The following is a 14,545-nucleotide window of genomic DNA, read 5'->3' as shown; positions in this document are numbered from 1 at the left end:
TACAGCATTTAGATGACACAAAAGCAATAGGACCTGATGAAATATCCCCAGTAGTCCTTAAAGAGTGTCATGGCATCATTTCTCCGTATTTAATGATCAATTATAAGTTTTCCCTTGAAACAGGCCTCATTCCCCAAGATTGGAAAACGGCAAGCGTGACACTCGTTTTAAATCGGGCGATAGAAAACTCAGAGAAAACTATAGGCCGATTTCACTAACATCAATATGTTGCAAAATATTCGAACACATTTTATATAGTAACATATCTGCATTCCTTGACTCAAACGCTTATTTTACACCTTCCCAGCACAGCTTCTGAAAAGGTTATTCCTGCAACAAACAACTAATAGAATTGCAGCACTTCTTATCTAAAACCATTGATAACAATAGTCAGGTAGACGCGGTTTTTATTGATTTTGAAAAAGCTTTCGATATTGTGTGCCATAAGCTCCTAAATGTAAAGCTCGCTGCATTAAATATAAACGAAAACGTTCGAAATTGGATACGAAACTACCTAAACGGAAGAACCCAGTCTGTTGTCCTAAACAACATTGCATCTTCACGAATAACTGTTTCTTCGGGCGTTCCTCAGGGAAGCGTACTGGGCCCCTTGCTATTTTTAATCTACATAAATGACATTGTCGAACTAATTACATCACCCATAAAACTATTTGCTGATGACTGTGTGATTTACAGGGAAATTGCCACTGAAGATGACATAGATATATTGCAAACAGATTTAGATAAGGTAGCGATCTGGTGTAAAAAATGGAACATGAATTTAAATATAAAAAAGTGCAGTAGCGTAAGTTTTTCCAGAACATTATCCAAATTTCAGCACCGATATAACATCAATGGCACGCTTATCGACATACAGTTGGAATATAAGTATTTAGGAGTCTATTTTACCGAATCACTCACTTGGCATAAACAGATCGACACTGTCATAGCAAAAGCTAGTAGGATGTTACATTTTATTTGCAGAAATTTTAAACAGGCAACACGCAAAGTTAAAGAAACTTTATACTTCTTACATGTTAGAACAATACTTGATTATGCTTGTGTAATATGGGATCCCTATCAAGATTACTTCATTAATAGACTGGAAAAACTACAGAACCAAGCAGTAAGGTTTGTTTGCAATAATTACAGCCCGTACTCTAGCGTTTCCGAAATGAAGGCCACTTTAGGATGGGATCTACTACATAGGCGTAGGCAGAAGTTAAGGCTTAAACTATTGCACCGAATATATAATAATCAGACAGGTACTAATCGCTATAACTATCTCCTGGAACCAGATTATATACCGACTCGCTGTGATAACAACAAAAGGATTTCAGCCTATAACTGCAGAACAAACACTTTTTACTACTCTTTTTTCCCCGAAACAATTAGACAATGGAACAGTTTATCAAATGATATAGTAAATGTGTCAAATAACGAACTATTCTATTCAATGCTGTGACAGTGCTCTTGTGAAACAAATGTATGTGTTATATATCTTGGAACCTGCTTGTTTCACGTTACTTGTATGCCTTTCTCTAACAGCTTTGTAGTGCTTCTGTTTGTGAGTATATCTGTCCAAAAGCTTCTCTGTATTACTGGTTATATTTTGTTCCCCCCTACGTAATGCCTTTATGGCATGTAGGTACTCTGTAAATAAATAAATAAATAAATAAATAAATAAATAAAACTACTTTAAGTAAGTTGTCAACAACTTGGATTTCTTCACAGCGACAGCCAAGTATGAGGGTTGATCCAGAAATAAGGTTCCCAAAGAGCTCCAGCCACATGGGAAGGTGCGAAGCGAAATCTGGCAACACTGCTGCGCACGGCTGTTTCCCCACTCTTGATTCGCCCCGGCTGCGCTTCACTATGCTGCTCATTCTCGGCTCAGCAGCCGTCCAATATGGAGGTTCCCATTGTTGATCCCACCAAGTGCGATATTCGTTCCGTAATTAGCTTATTGCGCGCCAGAGGGACTCCACCCGTGCATATTTGTCAGTCGACAGAGGTGTATGGCGACAAGTGTATGTCCATTCAACATGTTCAAAAGTGGTGAAGAGAGTTTAGTGCCGGTTGGAAGGAAGTCCATGATGAACGGAGTGGAAGACCGTCACTTTCGGAGGCGGTTATCGAGACGGTCTGACGCAAAGTGCTTGTACGGTGATGCAAAGTGCATCACCGTACATGAACTTGTTGAAAGCGCGATGCGCAGCGACCGACATATTGCGAGCCCTGCCACTATGCTCAGATTCCTGGGAGTTCTTACAGTACAGTGGAAAGAGCTTCTACTGAAAAATTGAAGTATCACAAGTGTTGTGCTCTATGCGTACCGTGGCTATTGACATCAGACCACAAGGAGAAACGCCTTGACTGTACACGCCAGTTTCTTCAAAAGTGTCAAGAAGATAAAGGATTGTTGGACTCCACTGTTATGGCAGACAAAACATGGGTGTTCCATTTCACTCCCAAAACGAAACAAAAATACAAACAGTGGTGTCACCCAGACTCACCAGCCGCAAAGAAGTTCAGACAAGTTCCTTCTACTGACAAAGTCATGGCCAGTGTTTTTTTGGATCATAAGGGGATACTGCTGATTGATTTCATGGAACGTGGGACAACAATCAACTCGGACAGTTATTGTGCAACATAAAACTCAGAAAACTCAGGCAAGCTATCCAGAACCACCGGCGAGGACGACTGGCAGCTGGTGTAAGGCTGCTTCACGACAACGCCCGACCTCACGTCTCCTGTCAAACCCAGGAACATTTGACAAATTTTGGTTGGACTGTCATGTCCCCCCCACCGCACAGTCCAGATATCACGCCTCATGATTATCACTTGTTCCCCAAGCTAAAGGAACATTTGAGTGGCCAACGCTTCCGCAGTGATGATGAAATCAAAGAAGAGGTGAAACGCTTCCCAAATGCGTTGGCGGCACAGTTCTATGACAGTGGGATACAGAAATTCGAGCACCCTCTACCAAAATGCATAGAAAAAGATGGCAATTATGTAGAAAAATAGAGCAATGTTTCATCTTTCCAATGATGTATATTTCTATGAATATAAACAATCTCTATTTCTAAAATTTATGTGCATCAATCATTGGGTGCATCAGTCAGTGATGATGCATTCATGATAGAAAACATGCACAGTTGGCAAGATAAAAGCTGGTAAGCAGCGTGCATTTGCAGAATGTGGGTACGAAAAAATTTGAAATTGAGGCACGTGTTATTGGAATTGGGTGCAGGTACAGTGTCCGTCAAAAGTGGAAAGGCTGTTCCATGCCTTTCCTGTATACATGGGAACCGCACCACTTGACCCTGTGGTGCGATTCCCATGGCGTCGTTGGGACCCCAGATGTTTGGGTGGCGAGTACCAGAATTCTTTTCATTCCTTGCCTCCCGCTCAAAAGATTGTGTTGGGACATCAACAAGCTTTGCGATAGTAACAATTAAAGCACACGGAAACACACCACCTACATCGTGACCCCAGCTACACACAACCACCTTAATGGACTTTCCCGCGAACGGGAATGTGTCAATTTTTGGGGAGTTAATTTTTGTTTCTACCACAATATGTGCTTGCAACAAATGTACATGATATCAAAAAATAGCAGAAGAATTTTCTTCCTCACTCTCTGCCAGGTTGTCTAGATCTGAAGACTGTGTGAGCAGCTATAATATTGTTTCCTGGCTCAAAAAATGTGGACAAGCCTGTTTTGATGCTGAAACAAGGAAAGCATTCCTCCTAATATTGCTACAGAAATTGCCAGTGTTTAGATAAAAAGCAAACTCATATTTCAGAAAGCCCAACCTTGTAACACCATACAACATACAAGTACAAATGAGATCCGCCACACACACTACAAATTTTAAGGAACCAAGAAAAAGTAATTACCGTGTATACTTGCATACTGAATGCACTCGCAACTTTCCCAACTCCACATGAGGGCACAAAAGCTTGCACTTCTGCACAGCGTGTGCGTAGCCGATACAAACAGCGTCGGAAAAGCCAGCCCATCTAAATGAGTCTTTTGCATAATTTGCAATGCATTTCTCTTTTTATTATCAGCGCATCTTATAGTGCGTGCTGTTTATGTCTTGTGCATGTAATTCCAGGCGCTTGCACACAATGTGGTGCTTTGTTACTGGGAAGTACCTTTTATTGTCAGAAGTTGCGGGAAGATTGCAAACCCTGGATTACAGGGAAAATTTTCGGCATCAACAAAGTTTAAGGAAAACAATTTGATGGCTGTGTTTATTATACTGGGCAGGTTACTATAGACTTGTTAGCTGGACCTGATGATTCGGTGCAATCATGGCGCTTTCCTGCACACTGTGGTTGTGTGTGTGCTTGTTTGCTCTCAGGGAGAACACCACAACTAAGTAAATGCTGGGACCTCAAGATGCAGTGTGTCAGCAACCATCACTTATGGAGGGAACCCCAAGGTTCTGACTGACCACCTAGGCTTTGGGCAACCTGACAGCTGGTCATGCTCAGGTTGGTTCTCTCGGCGGCATAGGAATCTGTACCATTTCAAAACGCCGAGGGAAACCTTGGCGTGCTTCCCATAGAGCGACCAGTTCACCAGCGCCTACCTAGATTACAATGGGACCCGTGCCAACAACTGAAGGGCAACCAAAGAAGCTCCCTTCAGGGTGACAGCAACAGCCGCACTTCCTGAAAATGGTAATGACTGTCAAGACCAGGCTCCTCAAATCGCCACGAGCTGTCCATGACGACGGGCCCCCTAACTGATGCAAGGCGCCAACGTCAGGGACTGGCATGAGAACATCGTTGACACCCAATTCCCTACTGCCTTGTCACTGCATCATACGTAGGGGTGATAGTGTGACATCAGGGGCATAGTCCAGCAAAATAGTGTGACATCATGGTTGGAGTGCTCTGTGCACTTCAACCCATCCAACTGGCCATGACTGAGTAATTGAATTCCCCCATCTAATGACCTAGGGAAAACAACGGCACAAAAAGTGGATTTTGGGTGCTGCGCCAGTGTGGTTAAATATGTTGTTTTATTAGACATGGAGTGTGCTCCTATATACAGTAGAACGCCGCTGTTACGTTCCTCACTGCTGCATTTTCCCGGCTGCTACGTCGTTTTCATCCGGTCCCAACATAGCTTCCATAGGATCCAATGTATAAGGAGCCCCGCTGTTACATAGTAGCTGTGAAAACGTTCCTGCATGATATGTCGCAACTTAGCACCCCGAACCCACCTGGGCTAAAGTAGGCAACGCGCTCCAACCGCCATTTTGGCTTTTGACAAATTTTGGCCGGGCTTGGCTATGGAACTGGCTGCAAGAAGCCGCACGCCAGTTCGAGAGGCTGCCACTAGGTGGCCATTCGTGAAAAATGCTCTCACTATCATCACTGTGATTACGGTCACGCATGGTTGTTGGACGGGTCGACTCACAAAGGAAGGAAACTCGGGAGAGGTCCTGACGTCACTCTTTGTGAAGCTAAAGTGAAGCTGGATGTTGGCGTTGCTCATGGCATTGCTCCACCTATCGGGCCAACTCTCCTTTCTTGTTTACATTCCTCGCGAAACCACACCGCGCTGCGCACAACCGGGCTGCTCGGACGCGCGCCCTCCGCAGCAATACTAAACAATCATTAGCACGTTAGCATGACTATGCCAAAGAGGGCAAAATTTCCCGCGGATATTCCGTCGTCCGTTGCCATTGCCGTGGCGCGGTGTCGATGAAGAGCACGAGCCGCATGATGCCGGGGAGTTGCCAAATCCTACCTTTGGAGAAGCCGTCGCGGCTCTGGACCTCCTCTGCAGGTACGTCGTACCTCACAGTGACGCTGACAGCAATGCGGACTTCCAGGCTATTGAGAAACGTGTGGTGACTGCTAGCGAGCGAAAGAAACGGCAAGCCACCATTCTAGACTTTTTTAAGTCCTAAGCGCACTCTGTGGAAATAAATTGTCTATAGTTCAAGCTGCACTTTGTTCATTCATTTTCGGAGCTTTCCTGACTGCTGCGTTTTTCCGGCTGTTACGTTTGTTTTCCTCGGTCAGGTGAAAAACGTATGAATGGAGTTTCGCTGTACATGGAGCCATTTGAGAGTCGTTAATATGTCAAATTATCCAATGCGATTGCTTCTACCTCCCAATCTTCATCTCACTAGCAGGCAAGGCTCCGTGATTGAGACAAGACAACCGCATGGGTCTGCTTAATCAGCTTAGTATGAAGCCCCTGTATAGCAAGCCCGCTATGACGTTTTAGGTGCTCCAGTGGCATAGGCAATTGACCCGTTGTGTGGTGCACAAATCAAACCACAAACCCCAGACCAGGATCCCAACAGCAGGTAGGGGCAAGCATGTGGTAAGAACATGCGGAGCATTATTGCGGTCGCTTTTTCTTCCAGGTCATGAGCAACCACTATTATGCTCAGCCTGTTCTTAATGCACGGTTGCCGCCAGTGTTCCCTGGTCTCATGGCTTTGCCATCAACTGCTCCAACACCAAACGTCAAACCTTTAATCACTACTTAGGCTGTGCTGAACACACTGATGGGCATTGAGATTAAGTGCACTTTCTCTAAACACGTGTGCAAGAGCAAAAGTTTTCAGACACACCAAAAAACTATAGCACGACAGTTCAATCGCATGACTGCATGGGACCAAAGTTGAGGTGAGATTATTATGTGGGGCAAAACAAAAATCCCAACTTTCAAGAGGAAAGATGGGGGTGCATTCATTACGTGAGCATATACAGTAATTTTTCTTGGATCTTTAAAATTTGTAGTGTGCGTGGCAGATCTCATTTATGCTTTTATGTTGTACGGTGTTACGACATTGAGCTTCCTGAAATAAGAATTGCTTTTTATTTACACTTGAATTTCTGTGACAATATTAGGAGGAATGTTTTCTCTGTTTCAGCATCAAAACAGGCTTGTCTACATTTTTTGAGCCAGGAAAATATATTAAAGCTGCTCACACAGTCTTCAGATCTAGAAGACCAGCCAGAGAGTGAGGAAGAAAATTTTTCTGCTATACTTTGACGCCATGTACATTAGTCACAACCATGTTTTGAGGCGGTGACCATAGGATGGTAAGATCTCGAATTACCCTAGACTTGAGGAGGGAACGGAAGAAACTGGCATATAACAAGCCAATCAATGAGTTAGCGGTAAAAGGGAAAATAGTGGAATTCCGGATCAAGCTACAGAACAGATATTCGGCTTTAACTCAGGAAGAGGACCTTAGTGTTAAAGCAACGAACAACAATCTTATGGGCATCATTAAGGAGTGTGCAACAGAAGTCGGTGGTAACTTCGTTAGAGAGGATACCAGTAAGCTATCGCAGGACACGAAAGCTCCGATTAAGAAACGCCAATGTATGAAAGCCTCTAACCCTACAGCTAGAACAGAATTGGCAGAACTTTCCAAGTTAATCAACAAGCATAAGATAGCTGACATAATGAAGTATAATATGGATAGAATTGAGTATGCTCTCAGCAATGGAGGAAGTCTAAAAGCAGTGAAGAAGAAACTAGGAATAGGCAAGAATCAGATGTATGCGTTAAGAGACAAAGCCAGCAATATCATTACTAATTTGGATAAGATAGTTAGTGGCTGAGGAGTTCTATAGAGATTTATACAGTACCAGTGGCACGCACGATGATAGTGGAAGAGGGAATAGTCTAGAGGAATTTGACATCCCACAAGTACCACCGGAAGAAGTAAAGAAAGCCTTGGGAGCTATGCAAAGGGGGAAGGCAGCTGGAGAGGATCAGGTAACAGCAAATTTGTTGAAGGATGGTAAGCAGATTGTTCTAAAAAAACTGGCCACCCTGTAACTGCAATGCCCCATGACCTTGAGCGTACCAGAATCTTGGAAGAATGCCAACATAATCTTAATCCATAAGAAGGGGACGCCAAAGACTTGAAAAATTAAAGACCGATCAGCTTACTGTCCATTGCCTACAAAGTATTTACTAAGATAATCACAAATAGAATCAGGAAAACCTTAGACTTCTGTCAACCAAAGGACCAGGCAGGATTTCGTAAAGGCTACTCAACAATAGACCATATTCACACTATCAATCAGGTGATAGAGAAATGTGCGGAATATCACCAACCCTTATATATAGCTTTCATTGATTACAAGAAAGCATTTGATTCAGTCGAAACCTCAGCAGTCATGCAGGCATTACGGAATCAGCATGTAGACGAGCCATATGTAAAAATACTGAAAGATATCTATAGCGGCTTCACAGCCACCGTAATCCTCCATAAAGAAAGCAACAAAATCCCAATAAGGAAAGGCGTCAGGCAGGGTGATACGATCTCTCTAATGCTATTCACAGCGTGTTTACAGGAGGTATTCAGAGACCTGGATTGGGAAGAATTGGGGATAAGAGCTAATGGAGAATACCTTAGTAACTTGCGATTCCCTGATGATATTGCCTTGCTTAGTAACTGAGGGGAACAACTGCAATGCATGCTCACTGACCTGGGCAGGCAACGCAGAAGGGTGGGTCTAAAAATTAATATGCAGAAAACTAAAGTGATGTTTAACAGTTTCGGAAGAGAACAGCAGTTTACAATAGGTAGAGAGCCACTGGAAGTGGTAAGGGAATACATCTACTTAGGGCAGATAGTGATCGCGGATCCGGATCATGAGACTGAAATAATCAGAAGAATAAGAATTGGCTGGGGTGTGTTTGGCTGTTTAGCAGGCATTCTCAGATCATGAGCAGCAGTTTGCCATTATCCCTCAAGAGAAAAGTGTATAACAGCCGTGTCTTACCAGTACTCACCTATGGGACAGAAACCTGGAGGCTTATGAAAAGGGTTCTACGTACATTGAAGACGATGCAATGAGCTATGGAAAGAAGGATGATGGGTGTAACGTTAAGGGATAAGAGAGCAGATTGGGTGAGGGAACAAAGGTGGGTTTATGACATCTTAGTTGAAATCAAGAAAAAGAAATGGGCATGGGCAGGGCATGTAATGAGGAGGGAAGATAACCGATGGTCATTAAGGGTTACGGACTGGATTCCAAGAGAAGGGTAGTGTAGCAGGAGGAGGCAGAAAGTTAGGTGGGCAGATGAGATTAAGAAGTTCGTAGGGACAACATGGCCACAATTAGCACAAGACCGGGGTAGTTGGAGAAGTATGGGAGAGGCCTTTGCCCTGCCGTGGGTGTAACAAGGCTGATGAAGATATTTTGCAGCGAGAAAAAAATATTACTTCACTCCCCGACAATCAATACTTCCCTGCCCGTCAGAAAATCCGTTAAGGTCTCTGGCCACGATGTGGGTGGTGTGTGTCCGTGTGTTTTCATTGTTATTATCACAAAGCTTGTTGTCCCAATACAGTCTATTGAGTGAGAGGCATGAAAATTTCTGTCCACTCGCATCCACCAGTGAGCACTGCAGGAAAGCAGAGGCTTGAAGCATTTGGCAAGGATGGTATCGAAAGTCTGATAGATTTAAATGCGCACGGGCAGCAAATCACTGCGGGTGCGGTTAGATGGTGCAGCATGTGCCGAAAGCCATGCACTCCGCTGTACGTATTTCATTCCAGCAGCATAATGCACCCTCTGTCAAACGTATACAGGCTCTGTTGCCCGCAACCAGCAGACTAATTACAGCCTTCCTGGGGTATGCAGCAAGTTCCAATTGCTTGTGGAATGAAAAGAATTCTGGTACTCGCCACCCAAACATCACGGGTGCCGGAGCATCATGGGAGCTGCACCACAGTGTTAAGTGATGTATACAGTGAAGGCACGGAGCAGCCTGTCCACTTTTGACAAACACTGTACCTGGATCCAATTCCAATATGTGCCTCAATCTCACAATTTTTCGTACCCGTATTCTGCAAATGCTTACAAGCTTTTATCTTGCCAGCTGTACCTGTCTTTTGTCACGAATGCATGATCACTGACTCATGCACCCGTCTTACTGATGGGCGACTGCTCAGAAAATGTGAATACTTGCCCCTTAGGCACTGCCATTTCATGCCAACTAGTTTGCTTGAATTTTCTTTTTTTATCACACTTTGATTCACCTTGCAACTTTTTTTATGAAAAGTCCTTATCTTCACTTAATCATCAGCGCCTGCTTGTTTCCTGAAGTCACCAGCGAACCTAGCCGCTACCACTGGGGACAAGGCTTCCCACGGGTGCGCAGTCTTGAACGTCGAAGAGCGATAGTCGTACATACACCCCCTCTAGCGTCGAAGGAACAGAAGAAACCATTACTTATGCTCAAGCATTCCTTCCTTTAAATTGACATTTTCAGGTCTCCTTACTGAACACAGCTGTTGCAATAATGTACAACTTCTAAGACAGCTTCAGTTTTCTGTCCACATTCACACATGCGACACCGAGTGTGTCATTTGGACTTCACAGCGTGGTTGCCCACCCTTGTCAGATGAGGCGAGCCAAATAATCATGAACTGGCTAACGAGGTGCGCGTCAACCTTTTCAGCACTACCAAAGTGGTGACCCAATTTTCTGCAAGCACCGAGGGCTGCTAGGCGAGGCTGCAGCAATTAGTTTGCTTAGCAGGAAAAGTTCCGCCATTCTTTAGCTACAAACGCAGGATCGACACAGGGTGTATTAGATTTTACAAGTGCGATTTATGCTAGCGATTGCATCGAGTTCGCACCGGGACATGATCCGCCGTGCTAGAAGGCACTTGATAATAAAGCCACCGGTGGAGGCTCGCACTAAACGGCTCACATCTCGCGATAAATGCGTAACGCACAGAATAACAAACCAAGCGCGAAACCTACCATTTATGGTCGTCGTCGAGCACGCCGATGACAAAGCAGCGCGTCATATACACGAATGACCAGTACCGCAGCGACCTCAGCAATGTTTCCAGGATATGGCCTTCCATTGCCATGAAGCGAAGAAGCAGCCGGATAAACTGGCATCAGTGTTCACTTCCAGAGCAAGTTTTTGGAAACTTCATCGTTTCAGTGCTATCACTGGCGGAACACTTCACCAAACTCTCTGGAGACACGCGCCGTTGACGTGACCGGCGCGTGTCACGCTCAAGCTAAAAGCAATAAATCATGCTTGCCAAAGAACAAAACTTCTCGGCAAGAAAGTATCAGATGAAAGTGTACGGAGATTATCGCACGTGCTCACGCTCTCTACCAGCATTGGCGCAAATGCAAACCTACCGCTCTTGTTTTCAAGCTTCCATCTTTCATTCCTTTTATCATTTCATTATGCGTTCTTTGTCGCGCAGGGTTGCTGGATTTGCCTTTGCAGTTAAGTCACCACGCCAAAACACAAAAGCTGTAGGGTCGCATTAAAAAATTTGGCTCAAGTAAGTTGACCGTCCTACGCACACTTGTGATCTGCTACTTTTGCTCACGATTCGGTACTCAGCGGGCTTTGACAGAGCGATTCCGTATTTAACTTAGCGCCGTTGTGAACATAGTCTGTGGTTGCGAATAGGCGTCCATCTCGGAGCATAGAGTTAGTAGAACAACTCTAGAGGAAAAGCTGGGCCGGAAAAGTGGGAACCTCTAGGGCGCCGCCCTGTTGCTACTGGTCAATGTGGCCAGCGCAATTACTATTGAAAGAGCTGAAAACAAGTACAGGTCACTTAATGCTTTGTCATCTAAAAACGCATACCTGATGGCTTTATGAAGGTGGAACGTTATATTAAATTTACAGAAAGCGATCGCTAAGTCCATGACTTATGTAAATCACGATGTACGCATTCATGCAATAAAGGATGACACGAATTTCGGTTTCGAATCTGTTTTTTGGTTGCATAGTAGTTTCGTATAGTTTAGGTTTGACATGCGATCGCGCGTCGACATCGGACGCTATGACACACTCGTTCGTGCCTTATGTGCCACCGAAGCCCCGAAGTGCTCTGGCATATACCTTCACATGTAAGTAAACGAATGTATCTCTTTGTTGAGAGTGTCACGCGAGTAGGCGGCTCTTGTGGTGCATCACAATCGTTTGAGAAGCGTCACATTAGTGCATTTTTATGCATGCGGAGCGGGGTTTTTATTTGCAGGTTTCCCTTCAGTAGGAAATTGCTGGACAGGCAGACCAGCGCACCGGAATTGTACTGGCGAAGCCACAAGCAACTCAAAGAATCTGTTTAATTGTTGCACTTTGAACAATCATGCTTCTACAAAGGCCACAGCAGAAAAACAGCCTGATGCCGAATATTTCTGTGCCACGAAGTAATCAAGAGGCGAGTGCCTATAATGCGGACGAAATCGAGTGCATCGAGACTTAGAACGACAGAAAGCTGAGCTAGTTGGTAAGGATTCATTATGCAAAACAGAGGTGAGGCGTGCAGACAGGACACAAGAGTAGAGAAGTGGGCGGCGCTTGTGTTGTTTGCTTGTAAATACTCTACTCTCGTGTCCTGTCTGCACGCCTCACCTCCGTTTTGCATAACGAGTGCATCAACCCACATATTGATAGCGTAGGCGTTTTATTAACTGTGTAATGTTTCCAACACTTCCTTGCATGCCATTTCATGTGGAATATATTTTCTGGTCACAAATGTGTGCAGCGAATCAATTTGCATGATCGACTCCGCGCCTGTGGGACCGTTCACTTGCACTTGATGCTGAGTCTTTTACATGTATCCATAAACTGCAGATATGCACATCAGGCCCCTGCAAGCATTTTCAAAATTCAATTATTTTAGACAACAGGCACATATGCAATACTGACATAATCCCGAATACCACACGTTTCCCTTTTATGCAGATATGCAATGGCAAGCCCTTCCATGTGTTCCAAAAGTAAAATTTAAGCTCTAAATTAAAGAAGATATTTCTAGTCAGAAACAAGCAAAAATGGTGACTGCAGAGTATCAGAAGCCCAAGGTACAGAAATTGTGAGAAGTGTCGAATGATTTCAAGGAAAGAGTCGTATTTGAAAATGCAAGACTCTTTAGTGGAGGTCAAGCAAGTCAATATAGGTAGAATACTCTGCAAAATTATGCGAGTGAGGGGATGTCAAACAGTGGGTCAGGAAATGCATTGTTTTTCTGCTAAACAAGAGCTGATTGCCATTACATAAGTCACTTCAGCATCATGATAAATTCAGAAATAAACCAAAAAACAAGACACGCAAAAATAAAAAAAAAACATTTAATGATGCTCTCTCCACACTGGGATAAATAAAAACAAACACATCACATCTAATGTGGACATATCAGATGCCTTGTGAAACACTAAAGGAACAATTCAGTTTCGAGCTATGGCACTTGCCACATAGATGTGGGGGGGCCTTGCACCAATAGTGATAGTTACCACTGCATTTAGAAATTGAAAGCATTCGTGCAGACAAGGATGATTCTTTCTATTCTTGGCTACCACTTCAAATGCCTCCACCAAGTGTTACAATGCTGCACGCAGCCATACTAAGGATCTCGCAGCAACACCTGCAGGTAAAAAGCAGAAGCAGTCAAAGTGCTGGTGTGTTCTGGACACTATGTTTGAAAACATTTAGGCAAGAAGAGTGCAAGAAGCAGACATAACAACTGCATTTATTTCCATAATTCCCCATTTAAATGGCCTTTTCTTTTTGCTTAGACAATGCCTACGCCTAGCCACAGCAGCTCCCTCATACAGACTCCGCAAGCCAAGAGGCCGTGGAGCCAAATGCAGGTAAGAGGCAATAAGCAATAGCACTGGTATTGACATTCATCTAATTTCTTTTTATTTCATTTAGGCAGCCAGCACACCTCGAACAGCCACCTTGACTGCGGGTGTGTCACCCTAGTCGCCAAGGAAACATTTGAGGGAAAGTGACAGGCAATGTGAACAGCCACTTTTCCATGTAAACAATACTCTTTCTCTCGAATGACTCCTACGCCTCGCCACGCCAGCACACTTGTGCACAAAGATGCCGCAGAGGCACGTGCAGGTCAGAGGCAAGAAGCAGTGGCACTGGTGTCGACTTTTACCCAATTTCTTTTTCTTACACTGAGGCAGCCAGCACACCTCGAACAGCCACCTTGACTGCGGGTGTGTCAGTAGATTCCTGTTGTACATATGCTCATAATAAACTTCAGTAAACTTGAACTTCATAATAAACTTGAAGGCAAATGGGACATTGATGCATTGTATTTTTTAACATTTATTGTACACATACAATATATGTTATACTTTGCAGTGCTACAGAGCGTATTTTGAAGCTTCCCCCTATATTTTGCACCTTTAATTACGTATGTGTTGTGTGGCCCTCAATGCAGTTCACGTTGTAGCAGCTGCTTTGTCTGTATCACACATTGGCTTAAGCTCGTGATATCCACATACTTCTCTCACATATACAAAATAAAGTTCTATGTAGTCCTCAAGTGTTACAACAAAATATGAAAGTAAACAATCTGATCGTGGAATTGTGTTTATTACAGTGATTCCTATGACAGTTACTGACAAGTTGACAACTTGAACTGGTCAATCGGTCCATAGCCTCCTCTATTTTTCAAAAATAAAGGAGGCTATGATCCGTCATGGCAAGGAATTGTATGTATACATAAAAAAGGGGGTATGTGTGTGTGTTT

The 14,545-nt window shown here is 44.0% G+C and overlaps 1 long non-coding RNA gene across 1 annotated transcript; it reads left to right on the top strand.

The window, feature by feature from the left end:
• The first annotated feature begins 10,782 nt into the window (after nt 1-10,782).
• Nucleotides 10,783-14,092, top strand: LOC139048052 (uncharacterized). The gene is made up of 3 exons (XR_011507462.1): nt 10,783-11,900; nt 12,032-13,646; nt 13,711-14,092. It is a non-coding gene; the product is annotated as an uncharacterized lncRNA (long non-coding RNA).
• The last annotated feature ends 453 nt before the right edge of the window (nt 14,093-14,545 follow it).

Source organism: Dermacentor albipictus, chromosome 7 (assembly GCF_038994185.2).
Source record: "Dermacentor albipictus isolate Rhodes 1998 colony chromosome 7, USDA_Dalb.pri_finalv2, whole genome shotgun sequence".
NCBI classification, from domain to species: domain Eukaryota; kingdom Metazoa; phylum Arthropoda; class Arachnida; order Ixodida; family Ixodidae; genus Dermacentor; species Dermacentor albipictus.
Note: the sequence above shows the minus strand (reverse complement) of the source record. Positions and strands in the feature narration are given on the sequence as shown.